This window comes from Centrocercus urophasianus, unplaced genomic scaffold (genome assembly GCF_019232065.1).
Source record: "Centrocercus urophasianus isolate 14NV4802_14NV808 unplaced genomic scaffold, USGS_Curo_1.0 seq_10, whole genome shotgun sequence".
NCBI lineage: Eukaryota > Metazoa > Chordata > Aves > Galliformes > Phasianidae > Centrocercus > Centrocercus urophasianus.
In genome coordinates this window covers 73,017,272-73,031,359 of record NW_024884142.1, presented here as the reverse complement: position 1 = coordinate 73,031,359, position 14,088 = coordinate 73,017,272, and the positions used below count along the sequence as shown (strand labels likewise).

Below are 14,088 nucleotides of genomic sequence, written 5' to 3'. Positions count from 1 at the left end.
TATTTAAGAGCAATTGCTCTTTGAAGAAAAAAAGCAAATCGCAATGGCACACAAGAAAACAGTAACAGACACACATGACAGCAGTCAGTAAGTGCACAGTCCCAGGAACTCATGCAAATTGCTGTCTGTTCCATGCTCACATGAACGGGGGATGCCTGCCTGCTACAATGCTGTGGCTCTGCAGCCACAAAAGTTGATGACAACTCAAAGCTCACAATGAAGCAGGCGTGTGAAAAGCTGGTGGAATAAAAACACAGCCTGGAGGTCAGGAGGGATACAGCACCTTCCTTTGGCTAGCTGTCAGCAGATGCTGGACAGCTAAATACACGAGTGGTTCCTTACATTTAGGGCATTTTCTGTAAGTTTCTCCTGGGAAGAAGTGGCAGAAGTGAAACAGTGGCAGGCTTCTGACTTCTTAATGGTGCAGAGAGAATAATTTAAACACATACATATAGTGTTAAAGCAGTTCAGAGGTTTTAATAATAGTAAGCTTCTGACAGAGAAGGGCAGAGGAGAGACTATTGTCACTTCCTGGTGTGTCTGATCAGACTTGGAACTTATTTTCAGAGGTAACAAAGCAATGAGCAGATGACTGACTAAACACTGTTTCCTTAATGAGAAACACACTGGTTAGCATGATCCTATGAAGACATGCAACAAACTTCTCAAACTCTTTATGATACCAGAAGAAATCCACAGAGCACAGGATATGAGAACAGCAACACTACAGTTAATGGCGACAGCTATGCTTTTGGAACAGTGGGTTTTATTAATAACCATGCACTTTCCTAATAGCAGGACAATCTGCAGCCAACAAGTTAAATACTTTATTAAAAAAAAAAAAAAAAAAAAAGTAAGGCAACACAGGCATTTCTCATCAAAAGGCCTGAAACACAAACAAGCTCATACCTGTCTCAAATTAAAAAAGAGTAAAAAGCATCTTACAAATCCAGCTTTAATAAGTAACACATTCAACAAGTACCTTTTAACTTCAGTACGTTAAGTTCCTTTTGGTAATTAACTATTTATTATAACAAGGAATATTTAACCCAGGATTGCAGCTAGACAATTATCACCCCTCTTGAAGCCACAGATCACACTGCTACTATGGACTTCAGAGGAACACATCTCACCAGGAATTCCAAAAGAAGACTGAATTGGAAAAGGGATGCAGAGCCCAAATCCATGCTCCCTCTCACTTCCAGGACCATAATTCTCAGCCTGGTTTCTGCCTTCTCACCTCCTCACTCAAGAAGGTGACTGCCCATAGAACTTCTGGCCTCTTTCTGCTTTTTCAGCATTAAAAATACCAAATGCTTATCTATGGCCTTGAGAAACACATCAGAGTCAGTAAAACCAAGCAGCTCCCCAACTAGGACATCATTTTAAATGTTTTCAGGATTTGTACACCAGAAACTTCTCTGCCTTGCCAATATTAGGTAACAGTGGTCACACCTAGATTGCCCTTCCCATACTGAACAGGCACAGCAGCAATGCTGAAGCTCTCTAAGACCTCTGAACACATTAAAACTGTGAAAGACACAAGATCTGTTACTGTTTTTAGTGGAAGGATTGTAGTCCCCCACTTGGCTGAGACAACAGAGTGGATTTGCCAGAGTAGGTTCTTCCTGCCCCAGAACATTAATAAACAAAATTCCATATTAAATGAAATGAAATATCTTTGGGCTTTAGAGAGAAAGCAAGTAAGAGAGTGACTAATTAAAGAATACTTGTTCTAGAAGAGAAAAAAATATTGCAAATTCTAGTTCTTGTTCCACTGCCTAGTTGAGATAAAAATATATGGACAGTCATAAGGGCAGAGCCTGGAAACCAAGAGTTTTAGGAAGGGTGGCATCTGTTCCAGGAAGTACGTGCTCATGCGTTTGGTAAAGTAGAGCATGAGTAAGCAAGCTAAAGTAGGCAAGACATCTTTAACAGATGAGACTTTTTTGAGTGTTTTAAGGAAGATATTTCATGAACAGTGTGATAAAACCAGAAAGTCAGGGCTATTCTGATTTGAACAGAAAAAAAAAAAAAAACAGCTGGTAAACTGACTCAAGCTCTAATCCAGCAAAGATTTTATGATGCAATTTGCACCACTGGCAATCTATTACATCATAATATCATGTGCACAAACTGCTTTTCTGCCTTCCCACTAGCAAAACCAGAAATTTCTGAGCAAGCTCTGGGTTCAAACACTGAGTTGCTGCAAAAAAGGAGTTCACTGATGCATGTTATATGAACCAGATTATGGACTGGGCTGAGCTAATTTAATGATGAGTTATGAATGGAAGCCCATCTATAATAACAATATTTCAGACTGAGGAGATTAGAGTGAGTGAGTGAGACCAGAGCCTATGCTGGAGAAATATTAAGCCTTTTCAAAGACTACAAAGGAGAATGTAGCATCACAACAAAGAAAATATGCAACCTTGAGTCATTTATCAAAGGAATCAATGTGTGTAAGCAAGCATGCAAATGTACCCACTCTAAGTCAAATTCAATCTGCTCTACTGTATCATCTACTATTTACTTAAATAATGGACCCTAAGGCTGTTTTCTACTTGGGAATCATCAACAACCTTCAGGTACAGTAAGCAGAATACACATCAATAGGAATGGAAAATTCTTGTTCATCAAGAAGAGCCTTTTCCTGCACACATTTCCCATACTTCAGGTTCTCCTGCACAAGCCCACCACTACTCTGAGTGAAACACCTGCTTCCATAGTAAAGGCTGAAAGAGAAGCAGTTTTAACAGTGACTGATGGAGTTGTATATGGAAATGCAATTATATTTAACATAACATGTAGTATAGTATGTATCTACTGTTATATACTAAGCTTGATACAACCTGGGTGGTAGACTAAAGCAGATGTACTGTTGAGTCACCAATTAATTTTAGATGATATGGTTATTTTCTGTTTGCAGGAACTAAATATATTAGGTATCTGAACAGGAATAGCTCAAGTTTCACTAATTTTGCACAGTTTAGTAGGTCTGGTGTTATTCTTCAGCTACTGAAGCCTTCCTCACTAGCTGGAGAAATTCCAGATCATTAATAAAGATAATATGCACTAATCACAGGTGTGAGAATACAGTGCAGAGAGAGTCAAACCATTTCACCTATTTGAATGCGGTCAGAGGACACAGCAGCAAGGGGAGCGGCTACTCAGAGTGAGACAGCAGATGGCCACCAAAACAACCCAAGTAATTCTCAGGGGAGACCGAATTTTCTGCTGAGCAGTAAACATCAGTTGTGTGGGTATTTCCACACACCCACGCTTTGATCCTGACCACATACACACTTATTGTAAGCCAAACTTTCTGATGGGACCACTCATGACTTCTGGTCAGCAAATATCCATGTGTTTTCAGAATGGCCCCTGTATCTGAACTGTACTTGCCAAGTCAGTGTGTTGATCTTGCTTGTAGCTGACATTCTTTTAACTTCACTGCAAGAAAAAAGTTTGCCCCTGCCTCAGTGCTTCTGATCTGGTAATCAGGTGGCTTTCAGACAGGCCATTCCAGTAAGCAATTGAAAAAGTAACACTGCATTGACTATTCACATTGAATAGAAAACCCACACTGAAGAGCAATGATCAGAAAAATCTGAAGACCTGGGATTTTTCTATCAGCTTTTTTGATTCAAAAGCTTGGGAATTAGATACTGCCATTCGTGAATTAAAAGAGAGGGTCAACATGAAAACATTTCTATCAACTCCAGCAATGAAAAGCGATTGCACTACAAATATGTTAACAGAAAGCATTCTTTGGAAGATGTTTGGAGTACCTATAAAAACGTTGCATAATCAGACTCAGACAGCTTAGCAAAAAAGAAAACCACAAATACCCCTACAGTATTTTTAAAAGTAGTTTCCTCTCTTTATTCAGGAACATCCTGGGAGTGGCTCCTGTGCATAATAGCATTTTCAACTACAGCAAGGAGCTGGCAAAACTGTGGTTATTCTAGATGTTTTCTTGTAGAGCACAAACATGCCCATTCAGAGAACTGCTCTAATAATTTCCTTGGAGTAAAGGAAAAGAATTTAATAGGAATCTTGAAAAAGGCTCCAAGTGATATGCATATGCACTGAACTTCTGCAGAGGTACAGAAATGCTCAGGCTGTTATCAAATCTCCTCTACTGTGTAATTAAAAAAAATAATAATCATCCAGGATGAAGATTTCTGCTAGGTATCAGACTTTCTAGATACGTACCTATGTCAGTAGTCAGTCTAGATCTGTCAAAGGCAAATGCAAAGGCTGGGCACTTCCCATAACAAAGGATGCAGAAATCCAATCTATGTGCTATATCATGCCTATGCAGAACTGCCTTGACTAACACAAGCATAATTTGGGGGTGCGAGTGCGATATTCAAAAAGCTGAGCACATGTGTTTCTGGGAGATCATTATACTAAGTTATAAAAGTTATAAAAGAGTGGTAGTACAGTGGCTGTCTTTCACTCCAGTGTAAAATCAGTATGTGCCCCATCAGCATCCTAAGATGGGTACTCCAGTAACAGAGGTTGCAGCTGGAATTCATCAGAAAAGCCATAAAGTGAGAAAAGCTTGAAGACTGCAATATTCTAGTTTCTCAAAGCACACACTCTGTGTTTAACAGTAACTATTGCTAAAAAAGTGGGCTGATAAGGACAGAAACAACTGCAGCCTTGAGAATCTTGTAATGCTGATCAAGCTTTTTTTACTTTGTGAACAGAGGGTTTAAAGGGTTAGCTGTTACCCTTGAATTTCATTCAAAATAAGATATAATAACGATAGCTGGGCACTGTAAATACAGCAGGGTTGTTTACCTTCAATTTTGCAGATCTCAGTGAGAAGTTATTTTCCTTTATTGCAAATAACCTTAAAAACCAATAGCATAGAGGCACAAAACTGAGCTTTCCTCACTGTTTCTTTGAGATAATTCAGTGTTAGCTTTGACAGTGTGTTTCAAGACATACCTTATACTACCTGAAGTGAGCTCAGTGGTGCAGTTATAGAATTTTTACCATAAAATCTTCAGTAGTTTCCTCTTATGCTTTGCTCACTTCCCAGTGATGCCTGATAATAAAATCAGCTGCACAACGTAACGTACATGCAGCAGGTTTGTGATGCAGCTGTCGCAGGACCATATGGCTTTACATCAGTCTTTTGCACCAACCCTGGCACAGTGGTTGTTCTAGAGAAGAAGGAAAACAGGAACAGCACTACTGAGCTACTATTTTTCTGGTGGATTTGGGGTTTAGCTTATGTTCAAAGCATGGCTCTTCACAACAGACAGATCCATGAGATGCTGCTGTAGCCAGCATCCCTAGAGGACTACAGGCTCCTGAGTGCAAAGCCAGGAGGCACCTCAGAGCCCCATATCCTGCAGCACTCCTGGCTTTGCGTGCCATTTGTGTGGGAAGGCTGCAGTGTAACCACAGTCTGTAGTACTCCAGCTCAAGGTTCAAAGGCAGACTACCCTCTGATACAAGAACAGGCAGGAAGCCAGGCAGACTTCTGGTTTTGTGAACAATTGCAACTGATTGACATTTTCCTATAAAATTTCCAGTTAAACAGTAAAGCCATAAACTATGGTTTAAAGGAGAATTAGAAGCCGTCAGGGAGAAATAAAAAATGAAAGTTCTCTTTTTGCGTGAGAAGCGAATGAGGATTATTCTGCTCATCTTTAAAGGACAGACAACATGATTCACTAAACTAGAACTCCAGTGTTTACTCTTGATCCCATTCTGAAATGTAGGTCTTCCCTTCCTCAACAGGATCCCACTAGTCTCCCTTCTCCCAGCCTTCCCCAAAGCACCTGGCAACCCTCAGACTTACTGCATACCTGATGCCCCACTACCTGTTCATTTGTTCCAATTCTTTCTCAGTCTTACTCAAAAAAACAAAAACCCACACCAAAATGAAAAACCTCTCCACAATAACTCATCTCTATATAAATAATTGATCAAAAGTTCCCTTACGAATCCTGTAATTCTTGTATTTTTAAGCAAAACTTCAGAGATTCCAAAATTTATCAGATGGGGAAATCAATCATTCATGAAGCAAAAGCATAAAAAATGCAAACATCTAAAAATAAAGTGAATTAAAAACCTGGAGATATTTAGGAGACTCACTCCCTGTTTTTAGGGAGGATTTTTTAATCTTCACAAGCCAGTTATGTGTTATTATCAACAATCAATTCTATCTTAATCAGTGCATCTTCACTTTTCTCCTGTATTTCTCTGCTACTACCTTTCTCTTTCAAAAAAAATTCGTCTTTCAACCCCCAAAACTTGCCAGTCACAAGCAGCTTTCTTCAGGTTGATCACACTATTTCAGTCGAGTACATTTGTCAATTCCTTACATTACTGTTTTTAAGCCAAATGCTGAAATTGCTGTATTCCCAACTGGCATCTTTACCTATTCACTAGCTCTACAGAGAAAGGAAAATACATTTGCCATTAACAACCTCTTCATAACATCATCTGTGTAAATAAACACAATTTTCCCTCCCCACCTAGCATGAGGAGAAAACACAGTACCTGTCTTGTTCCTGCAACAGCGAAAACAACACAATCGTTAATCACAGATCAAAAAAAATAGACGTTTAGAGCATGAATGACTGCTTATCAATGAGGCGACAAAAAACACGCCTCTCTCTTAAGTGTTTTCACAAAAGGTCTCAGATGAAAATAGGAAAGCAGTGGTAGCTTAGAAAAAAATAAAAACAGGGAAAATCACTTACTGTACTTGGTTCTGCAGAGGTATTCAACACAAACATCACCCTTCCTTGTCCAGCTGCCAAGTGCTAAAGCATGAAATGAGCAGCTGTTTCCTTCAAGCTGGGGCTGTGTGTCTTAACTAGTCACATGCCCCTCCTGATAAATCTCACTGCTGTGCCAGGAGGTCAGAATCTGAAGATCATTATTCCCCCTATTAGAAAATCCTTTTCATAATAGCAGCCTTTGCTAAAACGCTTGACTGGAACGTGGCGCTATGTGTTCCGTAACTTCTTTTTTCCCCCCTTCTAAATGACTAACGCCCAACAGTAGATAAGTCTTAATCAACAGCAGGGGCAGTACAAATGGAAAGTTAAACAGATCTCTGTTGATTGCTTCAATTTTGCACCTGACTTTATGATCTGCTGCATTTAAATTCAGTCTTCCTGTCAGGAAGAGAACATTTTAAAGCACAGTGGTGTTCTTAACATCTTTAAGACTTGGTCTCTCCACTGATCACACAAAATAAGGGAACAATCACGCTTTCGGAGATTAGGCATATTTAAAGGGCAACATCACTACCTCTTATGTTTACATAGTAGAATGATGAGTGCCTTAATAACACTGCAGATAATTTTTATTTTGGTGCCTACTATTTTTGCAGCACAGAGACAGAGCCCCATTGTGCCAGACATTGCCTGGTCACACAGGGATACCTCTTCTGGGTTGGGGGCTATCAGTCCAAACTGAGTCAACAAAATGGAAAACAAAAGCATCCTTATCCCCCTGTTCCTAAATGTAGGCAAATGAAAGTATAGCTCTGAAGTAAAAAAAAAAAAAAAAAAAAAAAAAAGACAGATTCTAATGGAATTTTCCAGGGAGATACGTGGCCATATATTTCTGAAATATAAGTGAGATTTTGTAGCCTAATTCCCTACAGCTTGGCCATATATTTAAATATATTCAGGTGTTCGAAGGTAAAAGCGTGCAGTCAATGGAATTTTGAGGGTGAGATGCAGAACTCAATTTTCTGAAAAGTTGAATTTTCAACACGCATATAGGAAATACCAGGCTGAAACTCCAGTGGTAGCTTATATCAAAAAACCTGACCAGCACACTGTTTCTGTACCTCAATATGGGGTGCAGTAACAATGGATGGTATCTTATGGTTTTGCGAGTAAACCAGACCTTGCAAGATCACAGTCCCACTGAATTATAAAGGCATTTTCCTGAAAGAAAAGCTCTGCTAATGGTACCGTATTAGAGAGCTGAACAAATTCAAAGGATTGCTCAGAGCCAAAAAGCTACCCATTTATTTCAATTATTCAATTTTAATTGCATATCTAACTGGCACATTTGTCAGAAATCAACAAATGCCCTCAAGTTACTGAAGATGAAAGCTGCAGGAAAAAAAAAAAAAAAAAAAAAAAGAAAGAAAGAAAAGAAAGGGGGCAATTCAGGTTTCTTGCATTGACCCTACCCAGCTCTTCACATTATATAAGCTTGCACATGGTTATGAAACCACACAACCTTCCGTGCTGCCAGCACAGCCTGAAGCAGGGAAGAAGCCCTTGTGATTATTATCCATGCATTTGTGTGTCTCTTGTGGGTGAAACCACTGGGTTTCCTTGAAAAGATTTAATGAAAAGCCTCCTAAACATTCTCATCACCCAGCAGCATGAAGGGGTAGCAGCCTGTCACAGGACCCTGTCTGTAGGTTCAGTGCTGCAGGAACCCCATGGCCACAGCCTCAGTCAGGGGTCTCCTCATACCCCTGAAACTCCAGCCTGTCCCTGGCCACGTGGCAGTGTGCCTGCTTTGTCCTCGCTCATCTCTGCACCTGCACCCTGCTAACACGTGTCCACAACGGACAAACGAGAACGAAGCGTTAGCTCAGCGTTTCTTCATTTTGTAGCCAGGGAGACTCCTGGGTTTTCTCCCTAAGGACGGTTCTGGTGCAGCAGCCTTCCTCTCTTGCTGGCACCAGGGCAGAGGCTCTGGGATGCTCCCAGGCAGCCACTGGGGCTCTTGCAAACACAGAGATGTTTTTAGAAGGTTTTACCTTTCAGCCTAACCGAAATGGCATACTCGGAGACCCCTCGTACTCCTACGGTCCCTCGTAGCAGCAAGGAGCAAGGTGTTGCACGCTGGCCCCACAGCAGCCCCCAGCGGTCTGAGTTCCCCAGTGCAGTACAACCCGACCCACCGCAGCCACCTGTGGCCCGCTCCTCGGCGGCCATTTTCCTGCAGCCACCTGTGCTCCTCAATGCAATGCACCTGGAGCGCCGGGTCGGCCATCTTGTGCGGTGCTAAGTGGGGCTGGCAGGGATCGTCTGCTCGTCTGGCGGCTGAGCATCGTGCGCGGAAAGCAAAATTACACCAGGTTTCAGCTTTGCCCTTGTAAGCAGGGTAAGTAAGCGTGGCATGAGGAGGGATGCTTCTGGAAAGGCAGTTCAGTGGCTAAATAACTGATTTATCCTACTACATGGTAGGGCTTGGCAATATGGCAGCGACTTGCTCCTCTTAGAAGCTGCTTCCCTCTGCCTGAAGACGTTGATCTGGCCTCTAAGTAGAGTGCCTCCATGCATGGGCTCTGTATGAGGTTTTTAAGCTGCTGAGGATGTCTTAAAAGAACGAAGGAGGTTGCAAAAAGGAAGGGTTTAAAAATGAGAAACAAGCCCATGAGGAATGAGTGCCTTTAAGTTCAGGACACTGGGAGAAGGATAATTTCAAAGAGGTACTCAGAGCTGTCCCTGCAGAACTGGGTGGCAGGCTGCTGCACGCCTTACTGGTTATGCCTCAGGACATAGCCCATTGACCACAATAGTTACCTTTGGTAAATGCCATTTCATTCCTCCTAAACACTGCTGTCATTTGAGATCGAGATTAATTGAATTTTATACATGGTTTTATAAAAGAAAAAGATCATAAATTTCATTAGAAAATTAATTATAAAATTACTCTCTGCTGATATTTCAGAAAGCCACCTGTGCTCCTCAATTCTGTTCTGTATAATGATCTGTCAATCTGCACATAGTGCTGTGATTATTTTGTTCATTTCATGGATTATGCAGAATACACAGCGCTCTTTCAGATCTATCAGGAACCTTTAATGTTTTCCATTGATTAAATGCTGGTAATACCCACATGATTTAAAATAGGACGCAGCGGTCAGTCATCGCTGGCCTGAAAATCTGCTATTTTTATTTGGTCGTCAATGTTCCACATAGGGCCATAATTTGATAAGAGTGCCTAAATGGCACCTTGGGATATGCTTTCTAAACAGTGAAGTAAACTTTCTGAAATACACTGCTTTATGTGGATCAGTAAAAGTGCTGTCAACTGATTGTGGTTTATGTGAGGAAAAATTTTATCAGGTTCTCACACAGAGTGATCAGATTTCAGTCATCGTGGAAAAAAACCAAATGGATAATTGGGGCATAATTCCTGGAAATAAAACTCTCGAATATTTTGTGAGGTTGTTTTTTTGTTTGTTTCTTTTTTCCTTTTGTGGAAAATACATTCAAAGTTATAAGGTAGCTAATGTGGACACAGCAAATCTACAAAAATGCTGTTGTATTCCTATCTCTATTAGAGTACATCTTCTCTGTGACAAAATAAATAAATATGCAACAGTGTATTCAGTTTCTTCTTATGTTAAGAAAACAGCTCAAGGCTTGATAGAAAAGGATATATTTTCGCTTGTGGTAACTGATGTTTTACATAAAAACTAAGAAATGAACATTCCTCAGAGGGGCCATGAGAAATAGTGAACAGTAACAAAGAAGCATGGTGTGAAATTGTGATAGTATGTTTCACAGCTGCCTTTCAACTGCTGTTACTGCTATCTGTTTGGATGTGCTTGCCTACGTTTTGCTTATGTGTCATTTCATTTCCAAATTTGGCAGTGATACAACATTTATCTCAGCATCAATGCTTTGAAACTGTGCTAAATCTTGGAAAGTATAATTATTTTCTGAATATGGCAGTTACAAAGTGGCCTGAAAATGCCTTTTTATGTTGGTGCGTTCTGCAGTTTGTTTAACAGGAATTAAGATTCTCAATGGACACAATTGTACCCTCTGAGAATGTGAGTCAGGTTATGCTAACTGCAAGTCTGCAGTATTGCATTTGTTTCTTAAATGGCTGCACTATGATTTGGCTGCTATCTTTCAGAATATTTGGAATGTATAGCTAATAAACAGCGTCTCATTTTCTGGTCTGCCTCATTGCTGCAAATACTATATAGCCTTCACTATCAGCAGATATGAATGAAAGCAGACCATGGAAGTGTTTCCTAGACAGGATGTTTTATAAATACCGAAGTGCAATTAAAAAGCCTGCTATAAATAGTCTAACATCTCTCATGCTGAGCTGCCAGCTAAAGGGCATCTGAAGAACATCATGGAAAGGAAATTTTGCTGAAAATGTTTTGTGTCTCTCAGCGTTCCTCTGCGTTCAGTCAGTTTTAAGCATCTATAGGCAATGCTACGTGCCTGGCAATCTGTGAATTCTAAGTTCTTCAACATTATGTTCAGTGCTCTAGGGGGCACAGCAGTACTGTAAATGTGATCTGTACCTCCCCTTTCACATGCAAGGATACACCCAATATTTATGTTGTGGCTGAGAAATTGAAGATAAGATTAGGTCATCCTTGAGTCCAACTCTTGAAAAAAGTCTCTTCTTCATATCAGCAATTATAAGTCATAGGTGGAGCCTATAGCAGTACCTGGAGTTGAGGTTGTGGTTGCTTTTCATCAGAAAATGAATGCTTTTGTTTACTTTTTAGCTTATGATAATGTAGGAATATAAACTGAAATTCTCTGTGTTGCCTGAATATTCTTATGTGTGTTAATCATATGCACATGTTCAGCTTAGAATTTGCAGTTTGTGTACTTAATATCTGTGTACTCAGAACTGCAAGTTAATAGTAATTGTGTCTTAGCTGATGCAGTATTTTCTCTGAAGATGTGATCTCTAATCTCTCTTATCTCCCTATACAAATTTGGCATGAAACATAGCGGGTAGTTTTCATTTTTCTGTACCTTTAGTCCTAAGAAATGGGATGAGCATAAATAAATGTGTGAATAAAGTAACTTCTTATCCATGCAACATTTAACAACAACAACAAAACCCAAAACAAACAAACACACCCCCTCTTCCCCCACCCCATACTCAAATAAAAAAGCAAACCCACATGGAATTGCATCTTAAAAACATCTCTTGATGTTCAACCAAGATGTTTGATGTTTCAACCAAGACCAGGATGGAGTTCCTATAGAAAAACACCAACGGGGCAACAGCATGCATATGAGGCATTTCAGTTTCAAGTTTCCCAGTGTTTTTAGCACATTTATCTTCGTTAATAGATTCTTTGTTGTTTGATGATAAAACTGCATAAAATTGTTACTTGTTAGTTTATCCATGATGCTTCTCAGTCAGCATTGTGACTTTCGTTTTTACAAAAGCAGCATGAAATTGCTATCAGTTGCTGAGGATCAGCTGAATCAGTGTGCATTTCTATTGTTGTTGATTTTTTAAAAGCAAATGAGAATTTTTTTTATTTATTATTATTATTATTTTTTTGTAATATCTAATGTAAATACAGAGAAATACTGACAAATATAAATTGTTTAATTGAATGCTGAGGAGTAGTGGTGGTGCCTTTGCCCAAGACATAGAGTGAAATTGGCCTGTGCAGTCAAAACAAGCACTGTGGGCTTCTTTGCTGGCAGTAACAGTATCTTCACTGTTTAGTTGTTGTAGTTTACAAACCACAGAACAAAACAATAAAAGCTTTTCACTATCTACCTTATATAGCAGTCTGACTAGGGTGGATATACTTGTGTCAGAAACAGCTTGAAGACTGTGCTTCCTCACCTAGATGTGGTATCACCACTTAAGCACCAATCCATCATAAAGGGTGCTATTTCCAATACTACCCTGATTATTCTGACTGTGAAATTTCTAAACAGACTTGTGTGTTTAGAAGAGATTTGTGTTCTAGATTTCTCTGACCATCCTCACCCTAGGTGGTGTTTCACACAAAGATGGGGCAGTGCTGCATTGTTGAGTGCACTGTGGATAAGTTTGTTGCAGGGCAATGGTGAGTTAATCAGCAGCTTCTACAGTTTAAATGCTTCAGCAAGTGTTTTTTTTTCTGCATTGATCTAAGCAAGATTACAAGTGAACAAGAGCATGGCATCAGTATTTTTTTCTGAGTTCTTCATTACATGGTCTCTCAGATATGAAGCAGAATGTTAGTTGCATGAAAAGTTTTCAAGTCAGTAAACATATGTTAAGTGATACATTTGTTTCTATTTTACAGAAAGTACCAGCTTACTTGTCTCTCCTATTATAAACTGAACTGATTTCAACTTTGGCTTGTGTAAGTCACCTCTCAGTGTTTTTTTTTCACTCAAAATTTATGTTGGAAAGACTGCTATTCTACCACATCTACCAGTTTTTATGTGAATCCCCATGTTGTCCATCTCAAACAATTTTTCCATGACTAAAGTACAAGGCATTTATGAGCTTTTTCAGTATACATAAGAAGTGAAAAATGTTTTTTTTCTGTAGTGTAAATTTTGATGTATATGTTGACACCACCCAGTGATTCTTGGTTTATCAAGTTGATCTTCTCAGTGGGGCAGCGTGAGCTGATGCTGAGCACTGCTGAGCATCAAACTGAAACAGTACCCAGAGCTGGAACAGACATCCCAGCGTGCAGATTTATGTAGTCCTTTTACATTGACTGTACAGGAGTGGAATAAGGGAATCTAGGGAGAAACAAAGCTGAAAATCAAACCTCTTTCCTTCTGCTTCCTTGAAAGAACCTGAACAATTCTTTTTTTTTAAATCTGTTTCTGTCATTAATAGTTAAAAGCAAAACAGAACAGTAATCATGCATCACTCCTTTGTTATCAACAGCAATTTAAGCTTCTGCTTGCACTGTAAAGTGAGGCATAGATCGTAAGTGCCTAGCTTGGTAGAATTGACAGGCAGTCTCCACTAACATGTAGAATGTAACTATGTTATCTGTCAATCTGTGTGAGCTCAGTAGTGTTGTGTGTGAGCATTTTGGAGTCTATGCTTACAAACTTCCTGTGAAATGAGTGAATTTGGATCCATCTGTGCTTTCTGTATGTTATGATGTACCCAGTGCAAAGATGAGAGAGGCTGTTGCTTCCATGCTCATGAGTTGAGGAGATTTGCTTATTATAGTCAAAACAGTTAATATTTTTGTATGCCAGAGTCCCTTGGGGCCAAGGTTGCTGTATGCATTACGCTTTGAATATGGGCCTTTCTCTGTTGCTGATGTTCCCATTTCATGTCTCTTAATGGTATGAGGACACTACTATGCTTTTTCATGGTGCTCAGGGA

The 14,088-nt window shown here is 39.7% G+C and overlaps 1 protein-coding gene and 1 long non-coding RNA gene across 6 annotated transcripts in view; one reads left to right on the top strand and one right to left on the bottom strand.

The window, feature by feature from the left end:
* RASGRP3 (RAS guanyl releasing protein 3) overlaps nucleotides 1–14,088 on the bottom strand; it is a 50,819-nt gene that overhangs the window by 32,017 nt on the left and 4,714 nt on the right. The window contains exon 1 of one of the 4 annotated variants that reach the window (XM_042824150.1): nucleotides 6,732–6,997. The exons of 1 other annotated variant lie outside the window; for it this stretch is intronic. The gene's annotated coding sequence lies outside the window, so the exon portion shown is untranslated. Of the gene's footprint in view, nucleotides 1–4,962; nucleotides 5,143–6,731; nucleotides 6,998–14,088 lie in introns of those variants that run through there. 2 more of the 4 variants (XM_042823896.1, XM_042824061.1) reach the window with 2 other exon arrangements.
* Nucleotides 8,125–14,088, top strand: part of LOC122163290 — a 50,632-nt gene continuing 44,668 nt past the window's right edge. Inside the window, exons 1-2 of one of the 2 annotated variants that reach the window (XR_006169879.1) lie at nucleotides 8,125–9,114; nucleotides 13,034–13,093. This is a non-coding gene — a long non-coding RNA (uncharacterized LOC122163290). The remainder of the gene's footprint in view (nucleotides 9,115–13,033; nucleotides 13,094–14,088) is intronic. The other variant, XR_006169888.1, reaches the window with a different exon arrangement.